Raw genomic sequence first — 13595 nt, 5'->3', positions numbered from 1 at the left:
TCTTTATCTCAAAGTGTCTCCACACTGGCTCAGTCCCACATGTGGGAATTAGCTGAAGCTGCTGGCACATTACAATCACCTGGGAAGAAGCCTGAAAATGGGGCCGAGCCTCACTGAGGATGCACAGATGGGGATTCTCAGAGGCAGGGTCAGAGCCCTGGGTTTTTTTTGGTTTTGGTGGTTGTTTTCTTCGGCCTCACTACGTGGCTTGCAGGATCGTAGTTCCCCCACCAGAGACTGAACCCTTGCCCACTTCGGCAGTGAAAGTGTGGAGTCCTAACCACTAGACCACCAGGGAAGTCCCCAGAGCGCTGTACTTTTGAAAAGCGTCCCGGATGACTGTAATGTACATGCACTGAGGTCCAAAAGCACCACCCTGCTCAGGCGCGGGCACTGAAGACCTGCACGTGCTGGTCCCAGTCCCATCCTGTCCTGCCAGCCCCGCCCCAGCCCAGTGGCGGAGGCCAAGTCCTGTCACCGCCAAGGGAAGTGTCCGGAGTGGGTCCTGCTGCCCTGAGCCTGCATGCTGGTGCCCCCCAGCGGAAGCCTTTCTCCCCGCCCGGCTCTCCGGGTCCGTGGTCCAGACTTTTCATTTCCGCCCAGTTTAGTTTCTGCACTCTTTCTCCTGCTCTGCCCTGCTCCCCAGACCACTTTGCTGTTGTCCAGACGGTCAGCACCTGAGCTCTTGGCCGGCCTTCTTCCAGCTTTTTCTCTTTGAACCTCTCTGAGTAGGCTCTGTCTCACCTCTCCCCTGACCCTGTACCCATGAAGGCGACCAATGGCTCCATAAGCCCACACAGGCAGCCCACTTTCCCTTCATGTCTGACTTGGCTGGTCAGCAGCATATGACACAGCAGACCCTCCCTCCATCTTGAAATGCCTTCCTCTCTCGGCCTCCGGAACAACCCTTCTCTTCCTTCTCCCTGCAGTTCGCTCTCGTTGCCTTGTTTTCCTGGAGACTACGCGGTGCTTTGCTAACCTCAGTGCTTAGCCCTGAGAACTTTTCTGGATCTACTCTCACTCCCTGGATAAAGAGCCTGCCTGCCAATGCAGGAGACATAAGAGACGTGGGCTTGATTCCTGGGTCAGGAAGATCCCCTGGAGGAGGAAATGGCAACCCACTCCAGTATTCTTGCCTGGAGAATCCCATGGACAGAGGAGCTTGGCGGGCTACAGTCCATGGGCTCACAAAGAGTCAGACACGACTGAAGCAACTTAGCACATCACTCCCTGGGTGCACCAGCTCACCCAGGGCCTGGCCGTCCACACTGCCCCACTACTGCTGACTGGCAGCTTTCTCTGTCTCTAGACCCCATTGCCTGCCCTGCATCTCCATGTCGATATTAAGGACACACTTCAAACTAAACATGTTCAAGATCACCCTTTTCTCTCCAAGACGACCCCTCCATGGACTTCTCCATCCTTGGAGAGAACAATACCCTCTCCCAGTTTCTCGGGCCCAAAGCCTCAGACACTCCTCTTGGCTCTTTCTCTCACACCTCCTTCTGTTTGTTCCAAGACTATCCAGAGACCAACGGTGCCTCACCACCCACAGCTCTGCCTCTGGTCCTGGCCGTCACCTTGATTCCAGCTAAACCATCACCATCATTTCCTCACTGGCCTCTCTGCTTCCACTTTGCCCCTGAACCTCTTCTCAACACAGCAGCCTGAGTGCCCTTCAGTTCAGTTCAGTTCAGTCACTCAGTCGTGTCCGACTCTTTGCGACCTCATGGACTGCAGCACACCAGGCTTCCCTGTCTGTCGCCAACTCCCAGAGTTTACTCACTCATGTCCATTGAGTCGGTGATGCCATCCACCCATCTCATCCTCCGTCGTTCCCTTCTCCTCCTGCCTACCACATACCTGGAGTGACCTTTGGTACACACAAAAGTGAGACAGAATCGATCGTTCCACTGTTCCCTCCAGAGCCTTCCCAGCTGTCTCAGGCCACCTGCAGAGACCTGCAATCTCGCTCCCCCACCAGCTCTGGACACCTCTCTGCTCTCGTCTCCTGATCTCACCTCCCAATACGTCCCCATTTCTTGTTCAGCCTCAGCCTCCAGCTCATACATTTCCAGCAATTCTCCACTTTCTGTTTCCAATCTTGCTGTGCCCTCCACCAGAAAATGCTTGCCCAGTTCATAACCATGTGCTTTGCACCCTGGAGTCTCTGCTGATGCCTCCATCTGATCCATCCTCATCTGGTCCTGTCGCCAGATGACAAACCTGAAATAGACCTCCAATACCTCTGGCCCCTCTGTCTCCATCACTGCTTCTCTGAGTGCAGCCATCCCCCCGCCTCCTACCAGTCTCCTAATTGACTCACTGCTTCCATTCCTGTCCCTCTGATCATTCCTCAAATAACAGGCAGAGTATTCTTTTAAAAATTCAGTTCTGATCATGTTACTTTCCTGTTCAAAATGATGTTAAGTCTTCCAGAGACCTTTGCAAGAATCTAGCCTTTATCTGGCTTCCAGGGCTTCTCTGACCCAGCCCCTGCCTTTCTCTCTGACTTCTTTTCCTTCCCCTGCTCCCTACAGTCATCTCTGCTTCAGTCATCCTTTCTTAGTCCCCCTCCTCTCTCTTGCCACAGGGCCTTTACACTTGTTCTTGCCCCTGCTTAATACACACCACCTCCCTCACCTCTTCACCTAATGTAATTTCAATTTATACTTGACACTCCAGATTTAAAAGTCATTGTATTGAGGAAGCCTTCCATGCCCCCCACCACCCTGGCCTGGGCCAACTCTCCTATTAAATGACCCCCTTGTCTCTGATATGACCCCTCTGAAGCCCTCATCCTATCTGTAATAATTCAATCATTATCTTCCCCTCTATAGTCTTACATTTGTTCCATTTTCCTCTGCATTCCCAGAGCCAGGGCTGGCTGGGCTCAGTGTCAGCCACAAGGATTGCAGATCCTTGATAAACATGATGAGTGGATGAAAGAATTAGTAAGTGGACCCAGAGGCTGAATCAACATCATCTCTGGGATTTCCATCTCAAACTCAGAGCTAAGGATGCATAGGCACTGCTTTAAGCTCCCCCAGGCCCTCTGCTAAGAGAACACTCTGTCCTTCCCGCTTTCTTCTCCTTTCCGCTCCTAAAGCAAGTTTGGTGACTCTGAGTGGCACAGCCTACCTCAGTCAAGCCTGCAGGCTTTGTCCAGAGGGCCCTATTTGCCTGGAATTAGAAGGAGGCGTCTTGCCATCTATAAACTCCTGTGGCCTCCAACAATCCTTCTGTCAGAGACTTGCTAATGCTTTGACTTTCTTTTCCCTTCGTCTCTATCCAATATTTAATAAGCTGCCAGAGTCTGTGGCTACTCAGAGCTGTCTAAGTCTCCCTGGGGCACAAAACTATGTAAATTGCCTGCTGGGATTTATAAAGAAAGATGTCCCAGAGCCAAACCCATTAGGACACACATCGCAGGCCAGCTCCGTGCGTCAGATCAGATGTCTCTGTGACAGGTGCATGCCACACACCTGGGCCTCCCGAGGTCAATCCCCACATCTGAACTGGGCTGCAAAATGACCCTCAGCACCCGAGGAATCCTTTCCAATCTGCTGACGATAAACGCAGACCAACACGAAAGAGAGAGAAGGTTTTGGCACAAAGTGTCCTCAGTCTTGCTGGTTGAGGAGAGAGTCACGGTCCAGAGCTGAGGTCAGAATATATTTAGCCAGGAGCAGTGAAACATTTTAAGTGGAAAAATGTCAACTAGGCTGACTAATCATCTCAACAGGCAACAAGGGAAGAGGGGGAAATGAAGCAGTGTGAGGAGTGAGCAAGAAAACATCAACAAAAGCATCAAACACCCTGTCCCAGCACACCAGGGAGCAGGAGGGGGACTAGCAGAGAAAACAGCACCGGAGGAAAGAAACTGCAGCGGGGGAGCGGTAAGTGGGGCACAGGAGGGGCTGCCAGCTTCTGCACTGAGACACGCCCCCTCCTCCCCCCGCCGCAGCCCTGACTCCCAGCAGGCATCTTGTTAAGAAGGCCTGCTGTGCTGAGACCACCATCAGGCCCCACGCTGACCAGGAAATGACCAGCAGACACTACAAGAGCAGTCCCCTGGCAGAGCTACATGGCCCCAGTGAGAGACAGTTGCTGGCATCCTGGCCCCACCCCATGCAGACCCTTCCTGACTCTCGTCCCCATGAGCAGTGGTGACTCAGGAGGTGAACCCCGCCCTGGAGGGTCCAGTCTCCCCTCCAGATGGTCTCCCCCTTATAATCCTGCTTCATCCTCTTTTATATCCTGTCTGATGTGGGTTTCCCAGATGGCTCAGTAATAAAGAATCTGCTTGCCTGTGCAGGAGACGCAAGAGACGTGGGTTCGATCCCCAGGTGAGAGGGATCCTTGGAGGAGGAAATGGCAACCCACCCCAGTATTCCTGTCTGGAAAATTCCATGGACAGAGGAGCCTGGTGGGCTACAGTCCATGGGGTCACACAGAGTCTGATATGACGGTGTGACTGAGCGTGAGCACATGCTCTGTCTGATGAAGGAGAGCAAGCCCCAGATAGCCACGTTTTAAAAACCAAGTACCCCTGCCACCTATAATAAAACTCTGTAACACCCTGACAAGGACGATAACTGGCTTAACTCAAACGTGTTCTCAGTACGTCTGACACCACCCTCTCCACACAGCTCCAACACACCCCCGTGCCTTTCCACAGGCTACTTCTTCTGCTCCAACGCCTCCCCCAGCCCTACCTACTGAACTCTTACTCAGCCTTCACCTCCTCCATGGAACCCTTTCCAACTTTTCTACCCACCTTTCCCTCTCCTTCCCTCCCTTTATTCCAGCTCTTTTCATACCATAGCACCATAGAGACCTGGAATGAAGCCAGAAGAGGTGCTCTTTGTGGAGGCAAAGACAGAGTCTCAGTGCCCTATAAACCCCTGGGCCAAGTTCAATCACTGCTTGGCACACAGATGATGCTGAAGTGCTTGTGGAATGAATGAGTGCCTGCACAAACGAACAGGCCCTAAACACCACTGGGGTGTTCTTGCTGCTGTAGGTGAGAACCAGGGCTTAATTATCAGATGCACTGGTGCTTTTAAGTCAGGAAAGAACCCCAATGGTGCTTAAGTTTTAAAAATTGTTATTGCAGACTGACCTGAGAACAATGAAAAACACAGACTAGAGCAGTATGAAATATGATGGGGAAGAAAAGGACGTTGATTTTAACCATGGGAACACTATTCAAAATGGCACAGCTGACAGCCATCAGGAGATCCAGGTCCCCAGAACTCCACATGCCCACCCGGATCAGTTTTCAGAAAATCTTCCCCTTCCCCTCACCCAATCCAGTCATCTGGACTTGGACGGCATTGAGTCCTTCCCCAGCCTCAGGGACCCCAACAACCTTCCCTTGCCAACAATTGTTTATTTGTGGAAGCAGGCACAGAAATGTGGAAGTGGGAGAGACCTGGGCCTGGATTCAGGGTCTGTCACTCCCTGGCAGTGCAACATCTAACAAGTTACTTCACTTCTCTGAGCCTCAGTTTCCACATCTGGAAAATGGGTGGACTTTTACCTACCTGAGGGATTGTCTGGAGAACGACAAGACAGATGATGGCCATTAACAGACACAGTACAGTGTCTGACATTGAGTGGACAATGGACACAGTCAAGGTCCCTTCTCTTCCTCTGTATTAGGTATTTCTCTCTGTCTTCTTCACTGGCCAGTCTGCACATCCCCCATGAAAAAATTCACTCAGTACCCACTTGAACCAAGGAGAAGCAACTGACACAGATAACACTTAGCAGCCCCTCCCCTCTGGCTGCCACAGTTTCTCACACCTGAAAACCCATTTCCTGCCTCTTGCTCACTGATCCTCCTTTGAGAGCACTGCTCTCTTCTTCCTTCATTCACTTATAAGCTGTTATGCATTCAACAAGTACTGAGCAGAAGCCCCTACATGCAGGCACAGTGGTAAGGAGGTGAATGAGGCTCCGGCTGTCACTGACCAATGGCGTTTTCCCAACTGCATGTGCTCCAACCTGGGAGAAGAGTGTGGGAATGAGGGCAAGGCTCTGATACCTCCTTCAGGACTCAGCTCAGACACTGTGTTGGCTCCCAGGGGTTCCCAAGGCTGCCATAACAAACTCTACCAACTCAGCAGGTTCTAACAACAGAAAGTTGTTCTCCCACGTTCTGGAAGCTGGAAATCCAAAATCAAGGTATCGGCAGGGCTGGGCTCCCTCTGAAGGCTCTAAGAAAGAATCTTGCCTCATCTCTTCCAGCTTCCAGGGGCTCCTGGAGAACACTGCCATTCCTTGGCCGGTAGCTGCATTGCTCCAATCTCTGCCTCCATCATCACACAACCTTCTCTGCATGTCCTCCTCTGTCTCTTATAGGACTTGGGGCTTACCCTAACTCGTATGATTGCATCTTGATCCTTAACTTTTTACGTCTGCAAAGACCCTACTTCCAACCAAGGTCACATTCTGAGGTTCCGAGTTGTCATGAATTTGGGGAGGAGGTATTGTCTATCCCACATAGACAACATCTCTCCCCAGAAGGCATCTTGATGACCTGCACCATCCTCGGTCCCAGGCTGGGCCACCACGACAGACACCTCCTCATCTTCCCTTTTCATCAGGGGCATCTCATGGATGGGGACCACATCACAGAAGGTATTCAGTAAATGTGTATTGAACTGAACTAAACCATTTCACTGGAGAAGAAAATGGCAACGCACTCCAGTATTCTTGCCTGGAGAATCCCATGGACAGAGGAGCCTGGTGGGCCACAGTCCATGGGGTCAAAGAGTTGGACACAGCTGAGTGACTAAATCACTACCAAACCACTTCATAGGGACTAGCAACTCTTTAATGGACTCCACGGTCAATGTATACAAGATATAGCTTTCGAGCAGCTTCCCAAAATCCCAAGGTGAGCAACGTTTGCCAAATGCCTATCAAGGAGGAGTTAGGGTCTGGGAAGAGAAGCCCAGGATCAGACACGAGAAATGATCTAAGAGAACTCATCTGCTAGCACCATGTCACCACCACGTCCTATTCTCCGTCCAGCCAACATAAGTCTTTGGGATGACATCCCGAGAGGCTGCACGTTAACACAGAAGCCAATGTTGAGGGGGCTGGAGGGAAGGATCTGGTTTCTGAAATGTCAGCTCTCACGCAGTCTTATAGGAATTCTAGTCTCCCATTCAAACACCACGTAATTCTCTTCATGCAGGGAGTTTGGGTTTTGCTTTCCCTAAAGATATCCATGAGTCTCTTTTCTTCTTCATTTTACTTGTTTGATTTAACTAGGATTCCAGGGCCTGTGGTCCAGAAATCCCCAGTGATGCTCCCAGAACAAGCTGATGGTCCAGAAAATGGTGATTTGAGGACAGAGATTCAAGAATCCCAAGTGCTTGTAAGTTAGGATGCAAGCACAAGAGCCTGGTCCTATTCAACATTGGAGGCTGTTTCTGCATTTTCCCCAAAAGACCCTCTGGCTCTCCTTACGTTCAGAGACCAGAGGCCACCCCAGGGCAACTGCAAAATCAAAACCCTCTGAGACAGCCTGGAAGTGAGGCAACGTGCAGACACCTAAGATAAGACTGAGGAGAAAATAGTAGAATTCATTAGCGGAGCCTCTGAGACACTTATCTTTTGTAAAGTGTTGGATAAGAAAACAGAATTAATCCCCACTTTGGCTATAGATGTGTTTGACTTAACTTATCTGCATGGCAAAAGTCAGAATGCTAGTGGGTTTGAGAGGGCTCAGATAATTCTCCACTTGAGACTGAGACCACCAGGGGCTGTGCGCACAGGTATAACAGTTGCTTTTTACTTGATAAGTTGTGTCCAGCTCTTTTGAGATACCACAGACTGTAGCCTGCCAGGCTTCTCTGTCCATGGGATTATCTAGGGAAGAATACTGGAGTGGGTTACCATTTCCTTCTCCAGGGGATCTTCCCAGACCAGGGATCGAACCCACATCTCCTGCATTAGCAGGCAGATTCTTTACCTGTTGAGCCATCAGGGAAGCCAGTATAACAATTAGCCTTCAGAAAATGTTTGCTGAGTGAAGTAACCCATGAATGACAATGACTAACATTTACTGCTCCCTTACTAAGCACTGTACCCTATTACCTGGCTCAGGTATCACAAGACTCTTCCAGATTCTCCTCAGCACCTTCCTGAAACCCTATATCAAATACCTTCTGGAATTTTCCTAGCAGTCCAGTGGTTAAGACTCTGTACTTCGAATGCAGGGGATAAGGGTTCAATCCCTGGTCAGGGAACTAAGATCCTGAATGTTGTAAAGCCAAAAAAAGAAAAAAAATCAACTGTCTAAAATGAAATACGGCCTCCACCCCACCCACTGCATTATTCTTTCTCACCCCTTTGTCTTTCTTTCATACCTTTAATCATAACTATTTATTATTTAATTTGCTTTCCTGACTTTATTTAGCTGATGCCCTCACCCAAATGGAAGTCCCATGAGGACGGAGAACAGGGTTGCCTTGGCCATATCTGTCTCCTTGGTTCCTGACACAGAGAAGGTAACCAACACAGGTTTGCTCAGCAAATGAATGCTCAGCCCTTCCCGGGGAGGGCTGCAGGGAGACCGCTCTGCAGGCAGCCAGGGGAAGGATGGAGGAATCCAGAGAGTTTAGATGCGCTGCTATTCCTATCCCACAGTGAGCTACAGCTGTTCATAGAACAGCAAGGACCTAGGAAACAAGGAGACAGAGTCCACAGGGAGCTGGACACTAACTGATGCACAAAGGGCAGGAGGTGGGGAGCAAAGAAGAGAGAGAGCACGCAGTTGCTAGCTTGACGGACTCTCAGGATGACTGTGCCATAAGCAGAGAAGTGCAGGACAAAGGCACAGGGAGGTTCGCCTTGGGACCGCTAGCCAGGAGGTGAGAGCCCAGAGACAGGAACTGAGGCCTCCTATGTGCAGAGCGGTGTCCCCCGTACCCCGGGGTTGGCACAGCCCCATGGATCTGTAATCTTGCCTACAGTCTGTCTGTCTGGGGCTTCCCAGGTGGTGCAGTGGTAAAGAATCTGCCTGGAAATATAGGAGATGAAAGAGATGCGAGCTCGATCCTGGGTTGGGAAGATCCCTTGTAGAAGGAATTGGCAACCCACTCCAGATTGTCTGGAGAATCCCATGGACAGAGGAGCCTGGTGGACTACAGTCCAGGGGATCACAAAGAGTCGGACACTACTGAAGTGACTGAGCACATAGTCTATCTCCCCCACTAGATCTTAGGGACCCTTCTCAAAACCCCCTTTTGAGACTTTCCAGTCACCACTGAAAACATCTCTAACAGTGGTTTGCGTGGTGACCTTTCCCGTCTGTAGAGGAGGCTATATGGCAGTTTCTGAGTGGACGAGAGCACAGATGGAGCCAAAGTGCCTGGCTGTGTGACCCTGATAAAATTAACCAAACTCTCTGTTTCTCAATTTCCTCCTCTCTAAATTGGGGATTATGATAACACGTGCCTCCTCATAGAGTTTTTGCAAGGATTAACTGAATTAATATACATAAGTGCTATCTGTCGGTTGGCTGTAAATACCATTTCTGCTATTAAACATAACGCATTACAAAGAGCCATCTGTAGCTATGTGGCCTTGGGGATATCTCTTAACCTCTCTGAGCATCAGGGTCCCCTGTGGTAAAATGGAGATGATGATGCTATCTCACTGTAGTGGGTTGAATCATGGCCCCAAAACATAAAACCTTATTTGGAAAAAAAAAGATCTTTGTAAATGCAGTTATATAAAGGATCTCAGGATGAGATAATCCCGGATTAACTAGGCAGATCATAAATCAAATGGCAAATGTCCTTTAAGAGAAAGGGTGAGGGAGATTTGAGACACAGAGGCAAAGATGAAGGCAGAAACTGGAGTTACGCAGCCCACAAGCCATGGAACGCCTGAAGCCATCAGAAACCCAAAGAGGCAAAGAAGAGTCCTTCCTCATCTAAAGCCTCTAGAAGGGGAGAACCCTGCCAATACCTTGATTTTGGACTTCTGGACTCCAGAACTTGAGATAATGCATTTCTATTGGTTCAGGCCATGGGATTGTTATAGCACCCGCAGAAAAGCAGTAACTCCTTCATAGGATTCCTGCAAGAACTGGAAGAGATAACACCCATATGGGCTTCCCTGGTGGCACTAGGGGTAAAGAATCTGCCTGCCAATGCGGGAGATGCAGGTTTGATTCCTGGGTAGGGAAGATCCCCTGGAGAAGGAAACGGTAACCCACTCAAGTATTCTTGCCTGGAGAATCAGACAGAGGAGCCAGGCGGGCTACAGTCCATGGGGTTGCAAAAGAGTCGAACAGGACTTAGCGACTAAACAGCAACAACATTGTTATAATTTACGTCCCTTCCCTGGACCTTTGTCTCCCCACCTGTAAAATCAGAATTTACATGCAATGAAGGTGTCCAAGTTTTTGCTACCTTCTGCCAGCTCCTTCATCCTTCAGCTCCCTCACATGGCAAGTTGGGACCATGTTATAATAATTCCTTTTCTCTCTCCTTCTATCTCTATCCATCATCTCAAAGATCCATGATGGACAATGTCCCCAGTGAACAGTCTTTATATCTCTATATCCATCATGGAGGATGGTGAGCACTTGCCCTTACTTAAGCCCATCTTCAAACTGGAGGTGATGATGAGATCACAGAATCCTGAGCAGTCACCCTCCAGACCTTCCAGTCTGAAAGTAGACCCTGGGCAAGCTACTCAGCCCCACTAGGACATGATGCCCAAATTATATTTTAGGAATGATAATATCCTCCTCCTTCTCAGGGCTTGATGAGGAGGAAGCACTTAAGGTGACCATATAAATGTCGAAGGCAAAACTAGTAACCACATATGGTGGAGGTAATAACACATAGACAATAACACATAGAGAAGTAAAAATGTGCAGTGACATTAAGAATGTCAATGCCATTTGAAATATAAATATACAGTGACACTGTAAATGACGATGATAGCAGAAAGGATGGGAAAAGGTGATGGTGATGCTTCACCGGTGTACTGGATGGGAATCTGTCGCCAGACTATGCAAAAGGGCTCCCTAACGACTCTCTGGCTCCATTCTCTCCTCTTATCACTCTTGCCCTGCCACCAGGAGTCAGGATTGGAGCGACACTCCCGGAAGAAGTGGGGGAACAATAGATCCATTTATCTTTCGAAAAAATAAAGCTGGCCTGCGAGCTACGGAGTCGCGACGGACTATGGCGAACAGCGACGAGGAAGCCATGGCCAAGCGCTGCGTGCACCTGCGCCCTGATGCCCTGGCCGACCCCGCCCTCGTCTCGCTGCACCTTCTGCCCTGCGAGGTCCGGGTTAACCCGCCCACCTCCGTGGGGCGCTTCTTCTGCCCAGCCATCCATCCGCCGGGGTCCCGACGCACTGGAAGCGTCGTTTCGGGGCCCGCAGTCTACGTGGCCAGGAGGTGGGGGTGCTGCCCGGCTTCGTGGGGCAGCTGGTGACAGAAGAGAAGGCAGAGGTGTTGGGGAGGCAGGATGACCGCAGCGAGAGGAGCAGGAACTCGTGGAAAACCCGGAGGCGCTGGAACGGGACTTCGATGGCTTGATGGGGACTTCGACCGCTTGGTTGGAGCCACAGCCAGCCAGTTTCAGCAGCTTCACCCTGTGGGGCCTGGAATCTATCCCTGGTCCGGAAGCCAAAGTGCGTGGGGCCCTAACCTGGTGCACCCTCGCTGCCGCGATTCATGCACAGGTACCCGAAGGCTGAGAACCAGAGCTTGAAATTGAAAGCCACCAATGCCTTCACCCAAATAAACCCCTTCTTCAGTGTGGAGCCAGAGTCCCTCAGGCAATAAAGGAGCTCTTCACAGAAAAACCACTCACTCAATCAATCAATCTCACCGGATCACTCCCTTTCTTAAATCTCTGGCATGGTTAGGAAGGGCTTCCCTGATGGCTCAGAGGTTAAAGCGTCTGCCCGCAATGCGGGAGACCCGGGTCCGATCCCTGGGTCCGATCCCTGGGTCCGATCCCTGGGTCGGGAAGATCCCCTGGAGAAGGAAATGGCAACCCACTCCAGTATTCTTGCCTGGAGAATTCCATGGACGGAGGAGCCTGGCGGGCTACAGTCGGGACACGACTGAGCGACTTCACTTCACTTCATGGTTAGGAAGAAAGTCAAACTCCATTTCCATACCCATAAGGTCCTTTGTATGTGTAAGAATAAACAGCCTCTACTTGTTTAGGTAACAAATAACAGGAGAGCAGAGGGCCCACCCAAGAGGCACTCAGCCAATGCTAATTTCCTTGATGGGCCCACACTTCCTATTCTCTTCTACAGGGCAGAAAGAGAACTCTCTTATTTGCCTATTAACAAACAATGTTTAGCTATTAGCTGCAGTTGACTAAACTGATCTCAGATTGTTGTCCACTGGTTCCCCATCCTATGGCCTATGGGGACACAGTGACCTACTCTTTCATTCTAAGGGCTCAGTCCCAGCGAATGCGGTCAAAGTCTTAGATTCTCAAGAATTTCTCAAGGAAATATTTTTACCCTCAAAATTGCTTCCATCTTTTCACCTAGAATGTTGATTTATTTTATTATTCAGTGACTGAAAATTCATGAAATTTTGTGGTTAGAGTAAAAATATCACACACAGTTCCATATGTCCATGCAGTGGGGCTGAGAAAATCTGACAATGAAAAAAACCACCATTTCTCCCCCTAGAGTTTAAGGGCCTCCAGTCTCTCTCTCTGTCTCTCTCCTTTTTTTTTTTTTTTTTTTTTTGCTTATAATATTTATTCCCTTAATCAGCAACATTGCTTTAAAAAATTATAATTAGATACAAGACTCTATAAATAAGGATAATGGTCAAAGCATTGTATTTTCTTAAATTAGTTTCAAAATTCAAATTCTCAAAAGCAAATGTAATATTTTGGACTCATGGAGCTAAAAGGGAGCATGAGAAACCAGTTGTTCCAAATCAGACAGGCAACATGGAGAAATGGAAACAATGGTGGGTTCCATGAGGGCACAGGACTTTGGGCAGATCACTTAACAACAAAGTCCTGGCCTATAAAATGGATGAATCTCATCTGCTCAACACTCCTGAGAACACTGTGATAGTAAGTAGAAAAGTTGACCATGCTCTAGTGGCCAGGGGTAAATACTCTCCCACACTCTTCATCTCTCTGGGCTCAAGGCCCATTTGGCCTGGGGAAGCAAGAGTAAAGAGATAATAGAGAAAGTCATTGAACACATGTGTGTAAGCAGTATCCAGATCAAGAAACAGGATATGATAATACCCCAGAAGGCCCCAACAATTAGAGAAATTCACTGAACACATGTGTGTAAGCAGTATCGAGATTAAGAAACATGATACGATAGTACCCCAAAAGGCCCCTACATACCTCCTTCCAGTCATTAGACTCTCTGGGGGCAACCACTATCTTCACTTCCAACACCTCATTTTATTTGGACCTGTTTATGATGTTCGTGTACATGGAACTAGACAGTTGAACCTTCGGTATGGCTTCTGCTCAACACTAAATTTATGAAATTCATTCTCATTGTATGTGTTGTTATAATTTGCTTACACCTGTTCCCTGTAGTTAATT

At 49.3% G+C, this 13595-nt stretch overlaps 1 pseudogene; it reads left to right on the top strand.

Moving 5' to 3' along the window:
* On the top strand, positions 11223-11745 carry LOC108637484 (annotated as a pseudogene).

This window comes from Capra hircus, chromosome 14 (genome assembly GCF_001704415.2).
Source record: "Capra hircus breed San Clemente chromosome 14, ASM170441v1, whole genome shotgun sequence".
NCBI lineage: Eukaryota > Metazoa > Chordata > Mammalia > Artiodactyla > Bovidae > Capra > Capra hircus.
The sequence above is the reverse complement of the archived record's forward strand: the minus strand, read 5'-3'. Positions and strand labels throughout refer to the sequence as shown.